General features: G+C 39.6%; 1 protein-coding gene and 1 pseudogene across 4 annotated transcripts in view; both read left to right on the top strand.

The window, feature by feature from the left end:
- AHCYL2 (adenosylhomocysteinase like 2) overlaps positions 1-25,188 on the top strand; it is a 190,236-nt gene that overhangs the window by 26,986 nt on the left and 138,062 nt on the right. The window lies entirely within an intron of this gene.
- LOC147373830 (heterogeneous nuclear ribonucleoproteins A2/B1 pseudogene) lies at positions 16,858-20,787 on the top strand (annotated as a pseudogene). Its single transcript, XR_015163280.1, has 2 exons — positions 16,858-16,865; positions 19,369-20,787. The product of XR_015163280.1 is annotated as a heterogeneous nuclear ribonucleoproteins A2/B1 pseudogene (transcript).

Genomic DNA, 25,188 nt, shown 5'->3' with positions numbered 1-25,188 from the left:
CTGCAGCCATGAAATTAAAAGATGCTTACTCCTTGGAAGGAAAGTTATGACCAACCTAGACAGCATATTAAAAAGCAGAGACATTACTTTGCCAACAAAGGTCCATCTAGTCAAGGTTATGGTTTTTCCAGTAGTCATGTATGGATGTGAGAGTTGGACTATAAAGAAAGCTGAGCACCGAAAAATTGATGCTTTTGAACTGTGGTGTTGGAGAAGACTCTTGAGAGTCCCTTGGACTGCAAGGAGATCCAACCAGTCCATCCTAAAGAAAATCAGTCCTGAATATTCATTGGAAGGCTGATGCTGAAGCTGAAGCTCCAATACTTTGGCCCCCTTATGTGAAGAACTGACTCATTTGAAAAGACGCTGATGCTGGGAAAGATTGAAGGCGGGAGGAGAAGGGGACAACAGAGGATGAGATGGTTGGATGGCATCACCGACTCAATGGAGATGAGTTTGAGTAAACTCCAGGCGTTGGTGATAGACAAGGAGGCCTGGTGTGCTGCAGTCCATGGGGTCGCAAAGAGTTGGCCATGACTGAGCAACTGAACTAAGCTGAAAGAGGGTGCAAAAGATGCATACCCCTTCTCCCCCACACCCCAAGATCCAGAGTTACTCCCAAAGATAGTCTAGGAGAGTAGACTTGTTATAGTTGCAGGTGGGATGAAGAACCTCCTATGACAAAGGACACAAAAGACAGAGACATGGGAAAACAATGACTGTTTCTGGGATCTATAACCAATGAGTATGCAAATCCAAATTCACAAGAGTTACAATCCAAAAAATTAATTCTTAGAAATGCTTTTTTCCTGCTTGTCTGACAAGGAGAAGTTTACCTTCTTTTGACCAACACTGTGGATAGAAATCTGGGAGGCTAATTTTGGTTAAGAATTCTTAACCTTTTGTCAGCCGTCCCAGGTTTTTAGCTGTATCCTCTGTGGTGAGTGGGGTGTCCTGGCCCTCCCTTTATGGTCTTAGACAGGCTAACAAGAGAAAAGCATATGAAGCTATTTAGTATGTTTTACATGAGACGAGAGCCTTCATTAGAAAATGAAAAGCCCAAGAAGTGGTTAAACTTGAATGTTTTAATATTAGTTTTGATGAAAAAAGCAGAACATGATAGGAGCTAACGGTAGTAAACCAGGGGAAAGTTAGTGAGACCCTCAGTATTCAAGGTGCCATATTTTGAGGTAACATGTTCTGAACCCCATCAGTAATGATAACTCAAATAGCTTGACAATGGTGATATCCAAAAATAATTATTTCCATTATTTGAACATACCCATTAATTAACCTAGCTAATCCTAAATTATTTTTCTGCCACTGTCTTTTGAGTTATCATCAGTTCAGTTCAGTTGCTCAGTCGTGTCCGACTCTTTGCAACCCCATGTACTTCAGCACGCCAGGCTTCCCTGTCCATCACCAACTCCTGGAGCTTGCTCAAAGTGAAGTCCATCAAGTCAGTGATGCCTTCCAGCTACCTCATCCTCTGTCGTCCCCTTCTCTTCCTGCCTTCAATCTTTCCTAGCATCAGGATCTTTTCCAATGAGTCAGTTCTTCACATCAGGTGGCCAGAGTATTGGAGTTTCAGCTTTAGCATCAGTCCTTCAAAAGAACACCCAGGACTGATCTCCTTTAGGGTGGACTGGTTGGATCTCCTTGCAGTCCAAGGGACTCTCAAGAGTCTTCTCCAACACCACAGTTCAAAAGCATCAATTCTTTGGCACTCTGCTTTCTTTATGGTCCAAAGACCATATGGTCTCTCTTTATGTGAGACCATGTATGGTCTCACATTCATACATTATTACTGGAAAACCACAGCGTTGACCAGATGGACCTTTGTCAGCAAAGTAATGTCTCTGCTTTTTAATATGCTGTCTAGATTGGTCATAGCTTTTCTTCCAAGGAGTAAGCATGTTTTAATTTCATGGCTGCAGTCACCATCTGCAGTGATTTTGGAGCCCAAGAAAACAAAGTCTGTCACTGTTTCCATTGTTTCCCCCATCTATTTGTCGTGAAGTGATGGGACTGGATGCCACGATCTTAGTTTTCTGAATGTTGAGTTTTAAGCCAGCTTTTTCACTCTCCTTTTTCATTTTCATCAAGAGACTCTTCAGTTCCTCTACACTATCTGCCATAAGGGTGGTGTCATCTGCGTATCTGAGGTTATTGATATTTTTCCTGGCAATCTTGAGTTGTCATGCTGCTGCTGCTGGTAAGTCGCTTCAGTCATGTCCGACTCTGTGCCACCCCATAGACAGCAGCCCACCAGGCTCCCCCATCCCTGGGATTTTCCAGGCAAGAACACTGGAGTGGGTTGCCATTTCCTTCCCCAATGCATGAAAGTGAAAAGTGAAAGTGAAGTTGCTCAGTCGTGTCCGACTCTTAGCGACCCCATGGACTGCAGCCTACCAGGCTCCCCCATCCCTGGGATTCTCCAGGCAAGAACACTGGAGTGGGTTGCCATTTCCTTCCCCAATGCATGAAAGTGAAAAGTGAAAGTGAAGTCGCTCAGTCGTGTCCGACTCTTAGCGACCCCATGGACTGCAGCCTACCAGGCTCCTCTGCCCTTGAGATTTTCCAGGCAAGAGTACTGGAGTGGGGTGCCATTGCCTAGTAGCTTATACATTTTATGGTCTTTAGGATCTTTAGAATATCTCAGAAATCACTGAGTCTTTTTCCCTTACCTTGGGGTAGTATGTTTGTGGACTTCCCAGGTGGCACTAGTGGTAAAGAACCTACCCACCCACCAGTGAAGGATGCAAGAGATGCAGGTTCAATCTGGGTTGGGAAGATCCCCTGGTCTCTTCTATTTAGCTTTTTTTTAAAAAAAAAAAAAAACATTTTTATTGGAGTATAGTTGCTTTACAATATTGTGTTAGTTTTAATTGATCTGCTTTTTGTTCGTTAGTATTTGTCTTGCTATTGGTCAGTTTTTCACAATTTAATGCTAACATATGTGCCATGCTGTTGCTTCAGTCATGTCTGATTCTGTGCGACCCTATGGACTGTAGCCTTCCAGGCTCTTCTGTCCATTGCCTTCTCCAGGCCAGAATACTGCAGAGGGTTGCAATGCCCTCCTTCAGGGGATCTTCCCGACCCAGGGATCGAACCCACATCTCCTAAGTCTCCTTCGTTGGCAGGTGGGTTCTTTACCACTGCTTCTGCTGCTGCTAAGTCGCTTCAGTCGTGTCCAACTCTGTGCGACCCCATAGACGGCAGCGCACCAGGCTTCCCCGTCCCTGGGATTCTCCAGGCAAGAATACTGGAGTGGATTGCCATTTCTTTACCACTAGCCCCACTTGGATAGTGCTAGTTTCACCTTCTAACGTATAATAGGTACTTAATAAATGTTTGTGATTGTAGGGCTGAGCCCCAGTCATGAACTATTGATTTATAACATTTCTCCCCTTACAGTTTGTTGCTTGTGTGTCCCTTAAGTGAATTTAACCCCACACACTGTCATACACGTGAAAGGTTCAGTATTGACTTTTCAGCTCATCTGTGTAATATTCTTAGTTAGATTCTCTGTCAGATGGCACTGATAATTAACCCTTTAGGAAGAGCCCAAGGTTTTTCAGACTCTCTGGCTAGATGATAACAAAAACAGTGTGTAGTATACATGGACGTGATGATACTTAATGATTCTAAAACAACACTGGTTTTATTCAGGAGCATCATATTAAACCAGTTAAAGACTCGTTTGGCTTAAAACCTACTTTTCAGATCTCACATTTTATCTACTCTTTTTCTGCAAAACTGTCTTTTAAATATGTAGCAGAGATCATGGCACATATGTATTTCCATTTGAAGAGTGAGGGACTCAGCAGGAGGTCTGTCACTTTAAAGAAAGCAAAGGTGATGGATATTTGGGGATTCACAGTTAGACTCCTGAAGCCCCCTGTAACCCAGTCTTGGGAAGAAAAGGAAGAGCACCCCAGAAGGTTTGGGTCCTTGCCAAGATGTAGCAGAGTATCAAAGAATACTCTCTTTAGAGCACTTATAAATATGGATTAGTTCTTATAGTAGCTCTTTGGCAAGCAATTATAGTTTACTAATTGGAAGGCCAAATAAAATAAAATAAATGTTTAATGCCATTAAGCACTCTACTTAGTGCTTGTCCAAGGCTCCAGAGCAGACAGCTATAAATGCAAAAAACAAATGCTGCATTTTGCCAAGATAGAATCTCAGTTTCTATTAATATATCTGTAAATATAAATAATTCCAGAGTTATAAGATAATAAATATTCTTGAGAAGAAATTAGAATGTTTCAGAACACAGTTGTTTAGGTTTTTATGTTTCATCAATTTCAGACGGTTAAAAAGTCAGAAAAACAAGAAACAAACTTATAGTTGTATCTTTTCTGCTTAAATATTATGATTTAGTCAAGTCAAATACAATATAAAAAAATGTATTCTATAATACTTCAACCAAATGCTTATTTGACTAAATTATGAGTACTTAGTTAAAGCACTACAGAATAAAAACTCAAGTTCAGCGTTTTACTTTGTGCTTGAAATATTAGTATAAGCTCCAAATGAAAATGTATTATAGATGGCTAGAACGGATTCAGAGTGGAAATAGAAGGAAGAGAGTCAAAAAGATAGTTTTGGAAGTTACCATAAAGGTCCTTATCATATTGTTAGCTATATGTAGAAGGATTGTAGGGAGGATAAAGATGGCTAATGAGAGAACCTTGGGTACAAAGCACTATTAAATGAACAAGAAATAGTAGTATTGGCAAAATTTATATAGTTTCTTATACCTTTTAATCCAGTTAAATCCATAATTTTACTTGATACTAAAAGTTTGAAATAAACAATGTAACATGCTAATTTCAGGGCAGTTATTTTTTTTTCTAAAAGCTATGATTAAAAACTAGATATTTTACATTGAATTGTTTTGTACTTGATGATATATTGTTACTATTTTTCAAAGGAGTATCATTTTATTGAAACTAGAGCCCAGGAGTCTCAATTTTCCACCTCAGCCTCTTTGTTGTACTGTACTGCTATAAAACCATCAGTGTTCATTAAGCCCCTGAGTCACTTTTTATTTAACCTGATCAAAACAATGCTATCTGGAAACTTTATTTCAAAGAAGATTAAATTTTATAAATAAATCTAAAGGGGCAAGACTGTAGCTGTCCTTTTATTTTATTCTGAGGCTCATTGATAGGCTGAGGAATGGAGAAGGAAAAGGACTAAGTTTGACTAAAATGGTGAAATTTTGAAATACTTTTCTTGTGGAATATGAGCAAGTGAATTCATCTGAAATGTAGCAGGATTAATTTACTACATTAATCTGAAATTCAAAGTATAGTCGCATTAAATTTTCTGGTAGCCACATTAATAAAAGTAAAAAAAAAAAGTGATTTTTAATAATATATTGTATTTAATCTTATAAATCCATATATTACAATTTCAGCATGTAATCCATATTAAAATTGAGATATTTTACTTTTTCATATTAAGTCTGATATCTGGTATGTATTATGTTTTGACAGCACATTTAAATTTGGACTGGCCACATTTAATGTGTTCACTAGCATCATATGGCTAGTCACTATCTATTGAACAACACAATTCTTAAGTCATTGAAAGTAAATACATTTTGGGGGGATTCCCTGGCAGTCCAATGGTTAGGAGTCAGTGCTTTTACTGCATGAGGGCTTAGGTTCAGTCCCTGGCTGGGGAACTAAGATCCTGAAGGCAGTGTGACTTGGTCAAACGACAAAAAAAGGAAATACATTTTGAGCTTCATAGACACCACTATCTGTTATCTATATGGACATATTATTTCTTTCTAGCAGTTCTTAGGGACAGGGCAATTCATTTGATAGACTTGTCTTTATGAACTCAAGGAAAGTTGATATGAATAAAAAATAAGGTGAGATCCAGTTAGAAGGAACTTCTAAAGGAGATGGCAGTGCCAAGACTAAATATAATACTCTCATACTGTATAGACACATGCACCTTGTCTAATGAAAGCTGCCTTCTTGATACCCTTCAGTTACTTTATTTCTCTGATTATTTGCAAGAAATAACTGTTGGATTGTAAGTCAGATGTTAAAATCAGAATGTGAGGGCTTGAAGAATCTTTAGAAGATAATGTAGGTTGTTAGAGTGATAAATTAAAATTTGTAATAGATTAGACATGTAATGGGCTTCCCTGGTGGCTCAGCTGGTAAAGAATCTGCCTGCAATGTGGGAGACCTGGGTTCGATCCCTGGGTTGAGAAGAGGCCCTGGAGAAGGGAAAAGCTACCCACTCCAGTACTCTGGCCTGGAGAATTCCATGGACTGTATAGTCCCTGGGGTTGCAAAGAGTTGGACATGACTGAGTGACTTTCACTTTCACTTTTCATACATGTAATGGTGTAAAATTCAAAAGATATAAAATAAAGCACTTGTCCTCTAGCCACTTAACTGGCCTTTTTAGAGGCAGCCAGAATGTTGAGTTTTTTAAGTGTCTTTCAGGAGCTGTTTTCAATATATTTTGCCTTGACAAATGAAGCTATAATGAATATACTTGTATGTATGTGGACAGATATGTGAATGTCTATAGAAAAATTCTTACAAGTGAAATTTCTAATTCAAAGGAATGTATATTTTTTATTTTGTGAATATTGCCAAATACAGTAGAGGTTATACCAGTTAATACTCCCAACTAGTTATGTGTGAATAAATCTTTTTCTTATTGAACCAATTTTCCAGACTGAATCTAAAGAGGAAACAAAATTTATAGGTTAAAAATTTTTTTATTGTGCTCTTCTAATTGAAGAGGCATAGGTAACCCTGTTTTGTCTTGACATGATCATCTTGAGTCCTCAGTTCCAGAGTTTAGATTGAAAACACTGATTGTAATCCAGCTCTCCCCTTATTTTATGTATGAAGAGTTCCAAATAAATGGTGCTGTTTCTCCAAGTACTCCCTAAAAAGGGAAAGAAAATGCACTATAGAATGGTCTAAAATGTAGATAAAGAAATTTCTTGGTGTTCAGTATAATGGGCAGACTTCAATTAATGACTTTTTTAAACTTGTTAAAATAACATTGGCTATTTGATTGTGTTTCGTAAGTTTCATGGTTAGTGGAAGCCTTGGCAGCCCAGGGCATCATTGAAGTAGAATAGGGAACTTGATGGTCAGGGAGAAGCAAGGGAGGAAACCCTTACGTTCATAGTTCTGACGTGGTGACTGCTGATGTGAAAAGCAAAGGGGCAAAGACTAGCTCAAGAGGATGAGGTTTATAGTAGAAAAAGGACCTGGAGTGTCTCGCCCGGTGCTTGGTAAACAGTGGCTGCACAGGTACCCTAGTTCCTCGTTGGTAGAAGTGTCCGTTCAGTCGCTTATTCCTATCTGACTCTTTGTGACCCCATGGACCACAGCACTCTAGGCCTTCCTGTCCGTCACCAACTCCCGGAGTTTACTCAAACTCATGTCTATTGAATCTGTGATGCCATCCAGCCATCTCATCCTCGTTCGTCCCCTTCTTCTCCCGCCTTCAGTCTTTCCCAGCATTAAGGTCTTTTCTAATGAGTCAGTTCTTCGCATCAGATGGCTCAGGTATTGCAGTTCCAGCTTCAGCATCAGTCCTTCCAATGAATATTCAGGACTGATTTCCTTTAGGATAGACTGGTTGGATCTCCTTGCAGTTCAAAAGCATCAATTCTTCAGCACTCAGCTTTCTTTATAGTCCAACTCTCACATCCATACATGACTACTGGAAAAACCATAGCTTTGACTAGATAGACCTCTGTTGGCAAAGTAATGTCTCTGCTTTGTAATATGTTGTCTACGTTGGTCATAACCTTCCTTCCAAGGAGTCAGCGTCTTTTAATTTCATGGCTGCAATCACCATCTGCAGTGACTTGGGAGCCCCCCAAAAAATAAATTCTGTCACTGTTTCCCCATCTATTTGCCATGAAGTGATGGGACCAGATGCCATGATCTTAGTTTTCTGAATGTTGAGTTTTAAGCCAACTTTTTCACTCTTCCCTTTCACTTTGATCAAGAGACTCTTCATAGTAGTATAGACTTGTCTAACTATTTTGAAAGGCTGTACTTACCCAGATACAGTGTGATCCAACAGTTCTTTTCGTAGCTGTATACCTGAAAGAAATTCTCACAGAGGTCCATAAGTGGTTGGTCATTCATCGCTTGTTATTTGTGCTTATGGAAAACAATCTTATTGTCCATACTCTTTGCCCAATGTTGAGTAAATCATGATAGATTTATTCCACAGGGTACTATCTAGCAGTTTGAAGCGGTGAACTAGATGTATGCACGGAAACATGATGGACCTTAAATGTATGTGTGCATGCCAAGTCACTTCAGTCATGTCTGACTCTGTGCAGCCCTAAGGACTGCAGCCCACCAAGCTCCTCTGTCCATAGGATTCTCCAGGCAAGAATACTGGAGTGGGTTGCCGTGCCCTCTGCCAGGGGATCTTCCCGACCCAGGGATCGAATCTGCTTCTCTTATGTCTCCTGCATTGGCAGGCCAGTTCTTTACCACTAGCGCCACCTGGGAAGCCCTCTTAAAAGCATCAGTTCAGTTCAGTTCAGTTCAGTCGCTCAATCGTGTCCGACTCTTTGCGACCCCATGAATCGCAGCACGCCAGGCCTCCCTGTCTATCACCAACTCCCAGAGTTTACTCAAACTCATGTCCATCGAGTCGGTGATGCCATCCAGCTATCTCATCCTCTGTCGTTCCCTTCTCCTCCTGCCCCCAATCCCTCCCAGCATCAGAGTCTTTTCCAATGAGTCAGCTCTTCGCACGAGGTGGCCAAACTATTGGAGTTTCAGCTTTAGCATCAGTCCTTCAAAAGAACACCCAGGACTGATCTCCTTTAGAATGGACTGGTTGGATCTCCTTGCAGTCCAAGGGACTCTCAAGAGTCTTCTCCAACACCACAGTTCAAAAGCATTAATTCTTCGGCGCTCAGCTTTCTTCACAGTCCAACTCTCACATCGATACTTGACCACTGGAAAAACCATAGCCTTGACTAGACAGACCTTTGTTGGCAAAATAATGTCTCTGCTTTTGAATATGCTATCTAGGTTGATCATAACTTTTCTTCCAAGGAGTAAGCGTCTTTTAATTTCATGGCTGCAAGCACCATCTGCAGTGATTTTGGAGCCCCCCAAAATAAAGTCTGACACTGTTTCCCCATCTATTTCCCATGAAGTGATGGGACCAGATGCCATGATCTTAGTTTTCTGAATGTTGAGCTTTAAGCCAACTTTCACTCTCTTTCACTTTCATCAAGAGGCTTTTTAGTTCCTCTTCACTTTCTGCCATAAGGGTGGTGTCATCTGCATATCTGAGGTTATTGATATTTCTCCCAGCAATCTTGATTCTAGCTTGTGCTTCCTCCAGCCCAGCGTTTCTCATGATGTACTCTGCATATAAGTTAAATAAGCAGGGTGACAATATACAGCCTTGATGTACTCCTTTTCCTATTTGGAACCAGTCTGTTGTTCCATGTCCAGTTCTAACTGTTGCTTCCTGACCTGCATATAGGTTTCTCAAGAGGCAGGTCAGGTGGTCTGGTATTCCCATCTCTTTCAGAATTTTCCACAGTTTATTGTGATCCGCACCATCAAAGGCTTTGGCATAGTCAATAAAGCAGAAATAGATGTTTTTCTGGAACTCTCTTGCTTTTTTGATGATCCAGCGGATGTTGTCAATTTGATCTCTAGTTCCTCTGCCTTTTCTAAAACCAGCTTGAACATCTGGAAGTTCATGGTTCACGTATTGCTGAAGCCTGGCCTGGTGGTAATTAAAAACAGATTGAGATATTTAACAAAAGCATCTATATAAATTTTTAAAAGGTATGTAAGTAAAACACATTACACAGTTTACTAGAAAACATCTAAACACATTAAGTACATTACAGTGTTTGCTTAAGTTGAGAGGATGATGAGAATGGGGATACAAGAATAAACAATAAAAATATAGAAATGTGAAACTTCACTTTTCCCGTGGGTGGTCTTTGAAGCCTCTGATGGCTGACTAGGTGGGTATCTACAGACCACTACCTATGTGTCTGTCATTATTGCTATCTTTGAGAGTAATGTTTCTCATTATCATTGGAACATTTTTTTGTTGTTGTTGTTGTTAAATTAACTGTACTTAAAGTGATTATTTGGAGTTCATGGTTCTGAAATCTTGCTCTTTTTTTGTTCTTCACTTCCCCTTTCTTTCCTTTTTCTGTTACTGTATGTTCTGTTTGGTTATTGCTTTAATGCAGAATATACTGACCTCATTGTTTATATCTGGTTTAGGTACTGCTTGTAGAGCCAGTACTATATGTTGTTGTTCTTAGAAGATAGTAGTTAGTAGGACTTCCCTGCTGATTGGTTCAGTGACTAAGACGCCACGCTCCCAGTGGCGGGGGCATGGGTTCAGTCCCTGATCTGGGAACTAGGTTTCACATGCTGCAACTAAAAATAAAATCCCACACACTGCAACTAAAGATCCCACATGCCACAGTGAAGATCGAAGGTCTTACATGCCGCAACTAACACCTGGTGCAGCCAGGTAAATAAATATTTTTTTTAGAAAGATAATAATGATGAGTCATGTGAGAGACTTTTCAATGTCTTTTTAATAATGGTCTTTTTTTGATTAAAGCAAGGGGGAAAGATACTGGTAATATAGGAATCACAGCTTTGATCCATTACTCTTTATGAAATTCATGTTATTTGTTTTGCTTTTCCTTTAAGAATATCTGGTTAGGGCCAATAAAAATATTGACTCCTAGAGAGTTCCCCTAAGGTAGCAGTAAGATCTTGAATAGAAAAAATACAGGAAACAAAGAGCCCTGCCTTTTGGCAATTTTTGTTAGTAGAACTCTCCCTCTGTAGGTCATGAACTTTTGAGTATCCTGAATTTTGAGTTTGCTTCAGTTGAGGTTTCTGATTGAGAACGGCTACCACCCAGGCTGGAGCTCCAGTTTAGCAACTGGAGAAAGGAGCTGTGATGGAATTAAAGTAACCGTAGCAACCATTATAATGTAAATAAGTCTCCTTGGGAAGTAAATTGAGAGCGTCCTCACTTGTTAGGGCATTCCTTTAGAGATTTTACTACTAGAGCTGACCACCAGTTTGCTATTAAAAACCCGGTGTAACTCCTCCTTGAACACTATCAAGTCCTGTGCCTCTCCAGCTTTCTTTAATAGCTTTTTGACAAGCTAGCCCCATGCATAGAAAACACAATGAATCTTTCATGTGCTTATCTTCTTCGTACACATGAACACTTCTTCTTCCTCTACTGAAGTTAAAATTTTTCTCACTGTCTTCTGTTACTAACTTTGCTGCAGCTCTGTAATGCCCAAAGGAAGCCACTTAGGTTCCCAGAAAAACAACGTGGTGTGTGCTTAGCAGACCCTGTTGGCCAAGATTTGCTTATGGTAGAACCGGTGGTGCCATGGCTACTCCTTAAGCAACATGAAAGAGATAAATCTTTGGTTTCAAATCTCATTACTTTTTTGTTTTAGCATTAAGCTCTAAGAAATAAAAATTTCTAAATGTTGTATAGTTTTAATGCAGGCTTACTTTGTGGGTTTAGAGACTGGATGGCTGGCTGCTGCTAAGTCGCTTCACTCGTGTCCGACTCTGTGCGACCCCATAGACGGCAGCCCACCAGGCTCAGGCATCCCTGGGGTTCTTCAGGCAAGAGTACTGGAGTGGGATGCCATTGCCTTCTCCGTTGGATGGCTGGAGGAAGTAATAAAAGTGAAGCCAGAGTATTACCAAATTGGAGTTGGGTTAATAAGTGTAATACTATACTTGTTTACTGTGTCCCTAATGAGTCTAGTGGGCTTCCCTTGTGGCTAAGCTGGTAAAGAATTCGCTGCAATGTGGGAGACCTGGGTTGGGAATATCCCGTGGCAAAGGGAAAGGCTACCCACTCCAGTATTCTGGCCTGGAGAATTCTATGGACTGTACAGTCCATGGGGTCGCAAGGACTAGACCGAGCGACTTTCACTTTCTAACGAGTCTAGCAGTTTTAACAAAGAGGTTGTGAGTAAAAAACTTAGAGTTCTAATTCAAGTTTAACCACTGTCATGTGGTTTGGTGCCAAGTAAATAGCTTCTCTCAACCTCAGCTTTATGTTTGTAAAAGAAGAATGAAAAAATGACTTTGTATTGTAGAAATATTTATTAATACAAGAGGAACTGAAATATAAGTAGTGGCAAGACCTGCCTCTTGAGAAACCTGTATACAGCTCAGGAAGCAACAGTTAGAACTAGACATGGAACAACAGACTGGTTCGAAATAGGAAAAGGAGTACGTCAAGGCTGCATATTGTCACCCTGCTTATTTAACTTATATGCAGAGTACATCATGAGAAACGCTGGGCTGGAAGAAGCACAAGCTGGAATCAAGATTGCCAGGAGAAATATCAATAACCTTAGATATGCAGATGACACTAATCTAATGGCAGAAAGTGAAGAGGAACTAAAAAGCCTCTTGATGAAAGTGAAAGAGAGTGAAAGTTGGCTTAAAGCTCAACATTCAGAAAACTAAGATCATGGCATCTGGTCCCATCACTTCATGACAAATAGATGGGGAAACAGTGGAAACAGTGTCAGATTTTATTTTGAGGGGCTCCAAAATCATTGGAGATGGTGATTGCAGCCATGAAATTAAAAGACTCTTACTCCTTGGAAGGAAAGTTATGATCAACCTAGATAGCATATTCAAAAGCAGAGACGTTATTTTGCCAACAAAGGTCAATCTAGTCAAGGCTGTGGTTTTTCCAGTGGTCATGTATGGATGTGAGAGTTGGACTGTGAAGAAAGCTGAGCGCCGAAGAATTGATGCTTTTGAGCTGTGGTGTTGGAGAAGACTCTTGAGAGTCCCTTGGACTGCAAGGAGATCCAACCAGTCCATTCTAAAGGAGATCAGTCCTGGGTGTTCTTTTGAAGGACTGATGCTAAAGCTCAAACTCCAATAGTTTGGCCACCTCGTGCGAAGAGTTGACTCATTGGAAAAGACTCTGATGCTGGGAGGGATTGGGGGCAGGAGGAGAAGGGGACAACAGAGGATGAGATAGCTGGATGGCATCACCGACTTGATGGACATGAGTTTGAGTAAGCTCTGGGAGTTGGTGATGGACAGGGAGGCCTGGCGTGCTACGATTCATGGGGCCACAAAGAGTCGGACATGACTGAGCGACTGAACGAACTGATGATCAAGAACATCATCTGATAGACAGAAATTCTAACTTTCAGGGTAATATTCCTTACATAGCCTATGTGCTTGCTTCGGTTAAGGCTTTCTACTTTGGTTTTTAAGTTTTTTCCTCCAGCTTTATCCTTTTGTTGAGTTGTCATTGAGATCACATTAGTTACTCCTGTGTAACAAATCTTTGTTGGCTTAGCCATCAACAGCTGAGTTGATTTTTGAACTTCAAATTCTTGAGCATTTATTACATGTCAGGTTAGGGCTTCCCAGGTGGTGCAGTGGTAAAGAATCTGCCTGCCAATGCAGGAGACATGGGTTCGATCCCTGGGTCAGGAAGATCCCATGGAGAAGGAAATGGCAACCCGCTCCAGTGTTCTTGTCTGGAGAATCCCATGGACAGAGAAGCATGGACAGGCCGCAGTCCATGGGGTTGCAAAGAGTTGGGCATGGCTGAGCATGCACTCACACACACATACACATTTGGAACTGTGTACATGGGAAATAAGTACAAAATGTATAAAACATAATTTGTGCCATGCAATATAACAGTCATTCAAAGAACTGGGAAACAGCTCTGATGTTACTTTTACTATCTCAGATCTCATCTCTGTGGATATCATTCCTGATTCTCTCAGGTCTTTCTTTCATTTGGTTTAGTTTCCAGCCCCAGTACTACCATCCTGGTTATCCTCTTCTGAATCTGTTATAAGTGGTAAGTTATCACTTTATTTTTTAATTAATTTCTTTTTATTCAAGGATAATGCTTTACCAAATTCTGTTTTCTGTCAAACCTCAACGTGAATCAGCCACAGGTATACATGTATCCCCTCCCTTTGAACTTCCCTCCCGTCTCCTTCCCCATCCCACCCCTCTAGGTTGATACAGAGCCCCTGTTTGAGTTTCCTGAGCCATACAGCAAATTCCTATTGGCTATCTATTTTACGTACAGTAAGTTTCCATGTTACTCTTTCCATACATCTCACCCTCTCCTCCCTTCTCCCCATGGCCACAAGTCTATTTTCTATGTCTGTTTCTCCATTGCTGCCCTGAAAATAAATTCTTCAGTGCCATTTTTCTAGATTTCGTATATGTGTGTTAGAATATGATATTTATCTTTCTCTGACTTACTTCACTGTATACAATAGGTTCTATGTTCGTCCACCTCATTAGAACTGATTCAAAGGTGTTCCTTTTTAAGTATTCCGTTGTGTCTATGTACCACAACTTCTTTATCCTTTCATTTGTTGATGGACATCTAGCTTGCTTCCATGTTCTAGCTGTTGTAAATAGTGCTGCGATGAACAGTGGGATACATGTGTCTTTTTCAATTTTGGTTTCCTCAGGGTATATGCCTAGGATGGGATTGCTGGGTCATATGCTGGTTTTATTCCTAGTTTTTTAAGGAATCTCCATACTGTCTTCCATAGTGGCTATATCAGTTTACGTTCCCACCAACAGTGCAGGAGCATTCCCTTTTCTCCACACCCTCTCCAGCATTTATTATTTGTAGGCTTTTTGATGATGACCATTCTGACCGGTGTGAGGTGATATCTCATTGTGGTTTTGATTTGCATTTCTGTAATTATGAGTGATGTTGAGCATATTTTCATGTGTTTGTTAGCCATCTGTGTGTCTTCTTTGGAGAAATGTCTGTTAAGGTCTTTTTTCCACTTTTTGATCAGGTTGTTTGTTTTTCTGGTATTGAATTGTATGAGCTGCTTGTGTATTTTGGAAATTAATCCTTTGTCAGTTGTTTCATTTGCTATTATTTTCTCCCATTCTGAGGGTTGTCTTTTCACCTTGCTTAGTGTTTCCTTTGCTGTGCAAAAGCTTTTAAGTTTAATCAGGTCCTACTTGTTTACTTTTGTTTTTGTTTCCATTGTTCTAGAAGATGAGTCATAGAAGATCTCGCTTTGATTTATGTCATCGAGTGGTCTGCCTATGTTTTCCTCTAAGAGTTTTATAGTTTCTGGGCTTACATTTAGGTTTTTAATCCATTTTGAGTTTATCTTTGTGTATGGTGTTAGGAAATGTCCTAATTTCATTCTTTTACATGTAGCTGTCCACTTTTCCCAGCACCATTTATTGAAGAGGCTGTCTTTGACACATTGTATATTCTTGCTTCCTTTGTCAAAAATAAGGTACCCATATGTGCATGAGTTTATTTCTGGGCTTTTTATCTTGTTCCATTGGTTTATAATTCTGTTTTTGTGCCAGTACCATACTGTCTTGATGACTGTAGCTTTGTAGTATAATCTGAAGTCAGGAAGCTTTATTCCTCCAGCTCCATCCTTCTTTCTCAAGATTGCTTTGGCTATTCCGGGTCTTTTGTGTTTCCATATGAATTGTGAAATTTTTTGTTCTAGTTCTGTGAAAAATGTCATTGGTAATTTGATAGGGATCACACTGAATCTGTAGATTGTGTTTGGTAGTATAGTCATTTTCACAATAGTGATTCTTCCTACCCAGGAACATGGAATATCTCTCCATCTGTTTATGTCATCTTTGATTTCTTTCATTAGTCTCATAATTTTCTGTGTACAGTTCTTTTGTCTCCTTAGGTAAGTTTATTCTTAGATATTTAATTATTTTTGTTGCAGTGGTGAATGGGATTGATTCCTTAACTTCTCTTTCTGATTTTTCATTGTTAGTAAGTTACCACTTTTAAGAGGTTATATTCTAATTACAATTCTCAGAAAGTTGCCTGACCTGTAGTGATTTCCTTCTCTGTTCAGTCACTAGTGGTGGTGGTTTAGTCATTAAGTTATGTCTGACTCTTGTGATCTCATGGACTGTGTGTAGCCTGCCAGGCTTCTCTGTCCATGGGATTCTCCAGGCAAGAATACTAGAGTAGGTTGCCATTTCCTTCTCCCATCAGTCACTAGACTGTTATTTTATTAACTGAATTTGTGTAAAGTTTTTAAGCTGACACTACACATCAAAGCTTCATCTTTAGCTTACGGTCAAATAAACTCTCAACTAATTATCAACTGATATTAAAATTGATTCCTTGGGAATTCTCTTGTGATACAGTGGTTAGGGCTCTGCAGGCTCACTGCTAAGGGCCTGAGTTTGATTCCCTGGTCATGGAGCTGAGACTCCACAAGCCACTTGGTGCAGCCAAAAAAATGAAAATACTAGAATATTTTAAATTACTTACGTAACTTGCAATAAATTTTTAAAAATTGATTTCTTACTAGTCGCATACTTTTGTTTAGATAAATGAATTTACATGTATCCTTGATAAATTCCATTTTGCATTTTCAGCCCATTGTTTCGACCTATCTGTTCAGATATTTTTGATTTTCAATTATGACTTTCATGGTATTACCTAACCTTCCCATGTTTTATATCACTAGGAAAATTTATAAGCTACCACTTGAATCTTCAAGGTCGTTGATAAACACTGAAAAAAGTAAGGTCAAATACAGAGCCCTGAGATAACCTGAGAGCCTTTCATCCAGACTGATACTGTTGAAAAAAATTTGTACAATATGAGAATTGGGAATTAAGTTTTATTTGGGTCAAATGAGGCCTGCAGACAGCTTTCAGATAGCTCTGAAAGTGCTCCAAGGGATGAGGGGAGGAGCTAGGATATGTAGGAGTTGTGCTACAAAGGGCAGGTAATCTGGAAAGTCACAAGATTACTGGTAAACCAGAAATGTCAAGGTAAGGAATTTAGCGCTTTTCTGTGTATGGGAAAATGCAGAAGTCTGGCCTCACTGGAAACATTTCTTTGATATGCATCTTCCTATCTGGGGACAGTGTCCTATGTTTTCACAACCTAAGTTTGCTCAGGGGTCATGGGGAGTGGCTGCAGTCTGATGGCTGCTAGATGACATGTATTCTTTCCTTCCTGAGTTCCCGCAGGGCTCACTAGCTTGACCATCCTTGGTGGCTGCAGTTGCTTGTGACTGTGACATCCTTGTTTTCTGATATGGCAGGAAATTATTCCATTTCTCAGTATCAAGCCACTGATGAATAATCTGAGATGGTTCAGCTTATTCTCAATCCATCACCTAACGAACATAAGAAACTTTACTTTGATCTCAACGAGATGTATTTGACCTACTCTGTGTTATTTCTCTGATCTCTCAATCTAGTAGTTTTTAAATTAGGTTAATATGTTTTTTTTCTTATTGAACCCATTCTGGCTTCTAGAGCTTTCTTTGCTGCTGCTGCTGCTAAGTCGCTTCAGTCGTGTCTGACTCTGTGCGACCCCATAGACGGCAGCCTACCAGGCTGCTCCATCCCTGGGATTCTCCAGGCAAGAACACTGGAGTGGGTTGCCATTTCCTTCTCCAATGCATGAAAGTGAAAAGTGAAAGGGAAGTCGCTCAGTCGGGTCCAACCCTCACTGACCCCATGGACTGCAGCCTCCCAGGCTCCTCCGTCCATGGGATTTTCCAGGCAAGAGTACTGGAGTGGGGTGCCATTGCCTTCTCCGGAGCTTTCTTTACCTCTTCCCTATTCTGTCATAGGCTGACAGAATATTGCTGGAAATCCTTGTGAAACTTTTTTTTCCCTTTCTAGTTTTATATGGATATAATTGATATATACCATATGTTTAAGGTGTACAGCATAGTGATTTGACTTACATACCTCATGAAATGATTATCACAGTAAGTTAGTGAATATCCAGCACCTCATATGGATACAAAATTAAAGAAATAGAAAAAAATTCTCTTTTGTGAAGAGAACTCTTAGAACTTTTTCTCTTGACAACTTTTATATATAATATTTAGTAATGTTAATTATTTTTATCATGTTGTACATTACATCCCTAGTATTTAGTTATCTTAGTTTGTGCTTTTTGCCTGTCTTCATCAAATTCCCCCTCTTCAGTCCTTGCCTGTGGTAAGTACAAATCTGATCTCTTCTTCTATGAGTTAGTTAATTTGTTAGTTTTGTGTATATGTTTGAAGTATAATTGACCCACAACACTATGTTATTTCTTGGTACACAGCATAATGATTTGCTGTTTTTATACATTTCAAAGTGATCATCATGTCAAGTCTAGTTACTGTCTGTCCTCATCATACAAAGACAAAACATGATTATTGACTATATTCCCCACACAAATACATTTGACTTATTTCTTTTGTTACTGAAAATCTGTCTCTCTCAATCTCCCTCACCTAATTTCTCTCTTTCCCCCATCGCCTGTGCTCTGGCAGCCATCTGTTTGTTCTCTGTATCTGTGACTATTTTCATTTAGTTATTAGTGTTTACTTGTTTTGTTTTTTATATTTCACATAAAAGTGAAATGCAGTATTTGTGTTTCTCTGACTTGTTTCACTTAGTGTAGTTCTTTCTAGATCCATCTTTGTTGTCACAGATGGCAAAATTTCATTCTTTTTTAAGGATAAAAAATATTTCATTGTGTGTGTGTATATATATATATACACATATATACACACGCACACACATGTGTATCTCTCTCTCTCCCTCTCTCTCTCTCTCTCCTTTTCCATTCATCTGTTGAGACACTTAGGTTGCTCCCATATCTTGGCTATTGTAAATAATGTTGCAATGAACATGGGGGTACATGTATGTTTTTGAAATAGTGTTTTGTTTTCTTTGGATAAATACATAGGCATGCAATTGATAGATCATATGGTAGTTCTGTTTTTAATTTTTTGAGCTATCTCCATACTGTTTTTCATAATGGTTGCACCAGTTTACTTTTCCACAGTACAGAGGGTTCTCTTTTCTCTGCATCCTCACCAGCACGTATTATTTGTCTTCTATGTTGTCCTTCTGACAGGTATGAGATAGTATCTCATTGTGATTTAGATTTGCATTTCCCTCATGATTGGTGATGTTGAAGCATCTTTTCATGTACCTGTTAGCTATCTGTATGTTATCTTTGTAAAAATGTCTTTCACGTCCTCTGCCTGAATTTTAATTTGGTGTTTTTTTTTTGCTAATGACTTGTATGAGTTCTTTATGTATTTTGGATATTAATCCCTTATCGGATATATTTTTTTGCACATATCTTCTCTCATTCAATAAGCGGTCTTTTTGTTCTATCGCTAGTTTCCTCTCTGTACAAAAACTTGAGCTACTGGATGCTCTCTTATTATCTTTTTTTCTGTCTCAGGCTTCAATTTTCACTTAACCATATGTATACCATTCTGTTTTACAATCTGGAAGATTATTCTTAATAAAGAAAGTGGAGATCAAGAGGATTTGGTTTTGTGACTTTTTCTTCCATGGCTGAAGTTGATGCTGCCATGGCTGCAAGACCTCATTCAATTGATGGGAGAGTGGTTGAGCCAAAACGTGCTGTTGCAAGAGAGGAATCTGGAAAGCCGGGGGCTCATGTAACTGTGAAGAAGCTGTTTGTTGGTGGAATTAAGAAAGATACTGAGGAACATCATCTTAGAGATTACTTTGAGGAATATGGAAAAATTGATACCATTGAGATTATTACTGACAGGCAGTCTGGAAAGAAAAGAGGCTTTGGATTTGTTACTTTTGATGACCATGATCCTGTGGATAAGATTGTGTTGCAAAAATACCATACTATCAATGTTCATAATGCAGAAGTAAGAAAGGCTTTGTCTAGACAAGAAATGCAGGAAGTCCAAAGTTCTAGAAGTGGAAGAGGAGGCAACTTTGGTTTTGGAGATTCTCGTGGTGGTGGTGGAAATTTTGGACCAGGACCAGGAAGTAACTTTAGAGGAGGATCTGGTGGATATGGAAGTGGCCGTGGATTTGGGGATGGCTATAATGGGTATGGAGGAGGACCTGGAGGTGGCAATTTTGGAGGTAGCCCTGGTTATGGAGGACGAAGAGGAGGATATGGTGGTGGAGGACCTGGATATGGCAACCAGGGTGGGGGCTACGGAGGTGGTTATGACAACTGTGGAGGAGGAAATTACGGGAGTGGAAATTACAATGATTTTGGAAATTATAACCAACAACCTTCTAACTATGGTCCAATGAAGAGTGGAAATTTTGGTGGTAGCAGGAACATGGGGGGACCATATGGTAGAGGAAACTATGGTCCAGGAGGCAGTGGAGGAAGTGGGGGTTATGGAGGGAGAAGCAGATAGTGAGCTTCTTCCTATTTGCCATGGGCTTCACTGTATAAATAGGAGAGGATGAGAGCCCAGAGGTAACAGAACAGCTTCAGGTTATCGAAATAACAATGTTAAGGAAAATCTTATCTCAGTCATGCATAAATATGCAGTGATATGGCAGAAGACACCAGAGCAGATGCAGAGAGCCATTTTGTGAATGGATTGGATTATTTAATAACATTACCTTACTATGGAGGAAGGATTGTTAAAAAAAAACTGCCTTTGAGACAGTTTCTTAGCTTTTTAATTGTTGTTTCTTTCTAGTGGTCTTTGTAAGAGTGTAGAAGCATTCCTTCTTTGATAATGTTAAATTTGTAAGTTTCAGGTGACATGTGAAACCTTTTTTAAGATTTTTCTCAAAGTTTTGAAAAGCTATTAGCCAGGATCATGGTGTAATAAGACATAACGTTTTTCCTTTAAAAAAATTTAAGTGCGTGTGTAGAGTTAAGAAGCTGTTGTACATTTATGATTTAATAAAATAATTCTAAAGGAAAAAAAAAAAAGAGTGGAAACAAAATAAGAGTAGAATAGGTCAGGTGTTTATCTTTTAGCATGGTGAAAGGGCCTGTCTCCTCTTTTTGTCTCCAACTTTGCTGGAAAAAGACTATGTGTTAGCACTTTTCGTAAACTTATATTGATCCTGTATTATGTGCCGAACACTGCATTAGATCTGGACTCCAAAGATGAATAAAAGGAAGTCTTTTCTTTCAAGGAAGTCACAGTGTAGTTGGAAAGATAAATATAAATTTTTATAGCATAGGAAAGTAAGGACTGCTGGAGGATGTTCAGAATCCTGTGATGGTACTCAGGAAAGAGCAACCAGTTGTGTTTAATGGAGCTGTTGATGTGAGCCTTCACAGAGGAAATTCTGTTTAAGTGGATTCTTAAAGGAAGTATAGTTTTGGGTTGATTGGGGTGGGATAAGTTAAAGGCCAACATCATGTGTCAAGAAATCTTAAAATAGGCCATTATGATTAGAATATAGAATATAAAGGGGAGTCTCAGGAAATGAGACTAGAGAGACAAGCAGGACCATATCGGAAAGGGCCTTGATAACTAGGCTGGAATTTTGACTCTGGTAGGCACATGAGTGTCCTTAAAGGGTTTTAAGCACAGTATATCTTCAAAACCAGGTCAGAGTCCTTTCTTGTGATATAGTATATAGTATGCTGCTGCTAAGTCATGTCAGTTATGTCCGACTCTGTGCGACCCCATAAACGGCAGCCCACCGGGCTCCCCTGTCCCTGGGATTCTCCAGGCAAGAACACTGGAGTGGGTTGCCATTTCCTTCTCCAGTGAATGAAAGTGAAAAGTGAAAGTGAAGTTGCTCAGTCGTGTCTGACTCCTCGCGACCCCATGGACTGTAGCCTACCAGGCTCCTCAGTCCATGGGATTTCCCAGGCGAGAGTACTGGAGTGGGTTGCCATTGCCTTCTCCGAGTATATTTAGTATAGTATACTATATAAATCAGTTTAGGCTAGGTTAGGTTGTGGCAACAAATAATTCCCCACTCAGTGGCTTATAATAGCAAGAGATTATTATTTGCTCACATTGCATATCTGTCATGTGGCTCTGTTCCAGAACCAAGGCTAGAGATACAGCTCTTATCTGAGATGTTGCCCTTGTGGTGGAGGAAAATGAGACTTGATAGAACCATGCATTTCTCTGAAAGCTTCTGTTCAGAAGTAGAATGTATCATTTACTCAGTGATAATGAGTGATATATCTAGATAGAGTTACCCTAATAAAAAATATGTCCATTATGTTATCTGGGTGGCTTCACAGGTGTCTCAGTGGGTAAAGAATCCACCCACTATTCAGGAGACGCAGGAAACACCAGTTCGATTCCTGGGTCAGGCAGATCCCTTGGAGAAGGGCATGACAACCCACTCCAGTATTCTTGCCTGGAGAATCCCATGGACAGAGGAGCCTGGTGGTCCATGGGTTGCATAGAGTTGGACATGACTGAAGTGACTGAGCATGCAAACATGCACAGCATGAATATATTATTTATGTTGTGAAGATATGGTAAAATATGGTATGTGCTTAGTTGCTCAGTCATGTCTTGCTCTTTGAGACCCCATGGAATGTAGCCTGCTACACTCCTCTGTCCATGGGTTTCTCCAGACAAGAATACTGGAGTGGGTAGCCATTCCCTTTTCCAGAGGATCTTCCCAACCCAGGTATCGAACCCAAGTTTCCTGCATTGGAGGCGAATTCTTTACTATCTGAGCCTGTGTAATAATATTCAGCCAACAGAAACTGTGAACAAGCTTACTTAATAAGAAAGGGAAATGATCATTAAGTTTTAAGTGGAAAAAAAATGGGTTATATAGTAACATGAACAGAAAATATCAATTTAATTTAAAATATCAATTTAGTTTAGAGGGAAGGAAGGAGGGATGGAGAGAGAGAGTGTGTGTGTATGTGTGTGCGCCCTCCAGTTTGGTTCACTTTAGCCTTATTAGATTTGAATGGTAGTAGATAATACATTGGAGAAGGCAATGGCACCCCACTCCAGTACTCTTGCCTGGAAAATCCCATGGACGGAGGAGCCTGGTGGGCTGCAGTTCATGGGGTTGCTGAGGGTCGGACACAACTGAGCGACTTCCCTTTCACTTTTCCCTTTCATGCATTGGAGAAGGAAATGGCAACCCACTCCAGTGTTCTTGCCTGGAGAATCCCAGGGACGGGGGAGCCTGGTGGGATGCTGTCTATGGGGTCGCACAGTCGGACATGACTGAAGCAACTTAGCAGCAGCAGCAGCATGCTATCTTGAGGATCTTTTTTTACATCAGCTTGACCCTAAAGAAATTCAGCTTGACCAGAGTATTTATGATATAACCACGTAGAAAGATCTATATATTAAAAAACTGTAACTTTAGGGACTTCCCAGGCAGTCCAGTGGGTAAGATTCTGTACTTACACTGCATGGGGTTCAGGTTGGGAAGTTCTTCATGCTAAAGGAGGGAAAATGGTATAATTTTGAAGGAGGCATTAGGGAGTTTTGGTAGAATTTATGCTTCTTTAGAGACAACGTTAATGCTGGGCTTCAGTCTTTCATTTGTTTAAATAGAACAAACATAAAAAAGAGCTTGAATATTGCTTCATGTTCTGAGTTTCTCTTTTAGTAGGATGTTCTAGCTTTTGGGATATAAATAGACCCCTCCTTTTTAATAACTTTATTGAAGTAAAATTTTATACTATGAAGTTCATTCACTTAAAGTATACAGCTGAGTGGTTTTGTATATTTACAGAGTTGTGTGACCAATCACCATAGTCTACTTTTAGAACATTTTCTGTATCCCCAAAAGAAACCTCATAGTAGTTATTCCCTGCTCCTCCCAGTACACCACCATGCCATCTCCAGGCAACCATTAATCTATTTTCTACGTCTATAGATTTTTCAGTTCTGGACATTTCATATAAGTGAAATACTTACAATGTGTAGTATACTTACAGTATTTGTGTCCCATATTCAGTTCAGTTCAGTCGCTCAGTCGTGTCCGACTCTTTGCGACCCCATGAATCACAGCACACCAGGCCTCCCTGTCCATCACCAACTCCCAGAGTTCACTTAAACTCACGTCCATCGAGTCAGTGATGCCATCCAGCCATCTCATCCTCTGTCGTCCCCTCCTCCTGCCCCCAATCCCTCCCAGCATCAGAGTCTTTTCCAATGAGTCAACTCTTCGCACGAGGTGGCCAAAGTACTGGAGTTTCAGCTTTAGCATCATTCCTTCCAAAGAACACCCAGGGCTGATCTCCGTTAGAATGGACTGGTTGGATCTCCTTGCAGTCCAAGGGACTCTCAAGAATCTTCTCCAACACCACAGTTCAAAAGCATCAGTTCTTCAGTGCTCAGCTTTCTTCACAATCCAACTCTCACATCCATACATGACCACTGGAAAAACCATAGCCTTGACTAGACAGACCTTTGTTGGCAAAGTAATGTCTCTGCTTTTTAATATGCTATCTAGGTTGGTCATTAGAGGTCACTTTAAAGTTTATGATATTTATAGCTCTATCTTGTGTGATAAATTGACTTGATTCTTAATTTATATTTGTATTCTGTCATTTAATACAATGCTTTGTACATTGTATATAGCAAATAAATAATTTGTAGATTACATGGATTTTTTAATGGATATTAAAAGATATATTTTGTGGATAATTGTCCTGGTGTCTGAATTTCATTTACTGTTGCTTACTTCCATTTTCTCCCCTGACTATTCACTTTCTAGCTGAATAGTGTTTTTACTCATACTACTGATGAAAAGTGTTTTACTCAGGTCCTCTTTATTCCTGCAGAATAAATTATACAGTACTTGGTAGAAGTCAGTAGTTTACTGAAAAAAAGATGAAGCTCATTAGGAGACTGCTAGGTATATCTTAACAGTTCATTTTTCATTTCCCTTAGACCTTTCCTCAGTGTATAATCTGGATTACCCTGATTAAAGGATTTTGCCTTCCAAATGTAATGTCAGTTGTGTCTAGAACTGCCTTGGTATGCCTGCTTGAATGGTATCCTCTTCCATTAACCACTAGAGCACAAAGAGATTCGGATAGGGTAGTATGTACATACATTCCTTTATTTTTTTATATATTCCTTTAGTTAGAATCTTCTTAGTGCAAATAATCTTGGATCTGTGAATGCTCTGTCCTGTTTGTGATAAAAGGCAGATTTTTTTTTCTTTTTTATCTTTTTGAATTTTGCTTCCTGTTGCCTTTGTTTTTGTTTTCCCTGTCATATGTTTTACATTTGACAGAAGACAAAAAGAATAGTAAAGATTCCTAGTCAAGTGTCAGATTGAATTTAATAAATGTTATTTTAAATCCAGTAGCTGAGGTTGTAAAAAAAAAGAAAGAAAGAAAGAAAATCCTCAGTGGGAAAAGTGAAGAGGG

This window comes from Bos grunniens, chromosome 4, assembly GCF_055505025.1.
Source record: "Bos grunniens cultivar Pamir isolate PY7600 chromosome 4, Bosgru_T2T1.0, whole genome shotgun sequence".
Taxonomy (NCBI): domain Eukaryota; kingdom Metazoa; phylum Chordata; class Mammalia; order Artiodactyla; family Bovidae; genus Bos; species Bos grunniens.
This window is presented reverse-complemented; position numbering and strand designations above follow the sequence as displayed.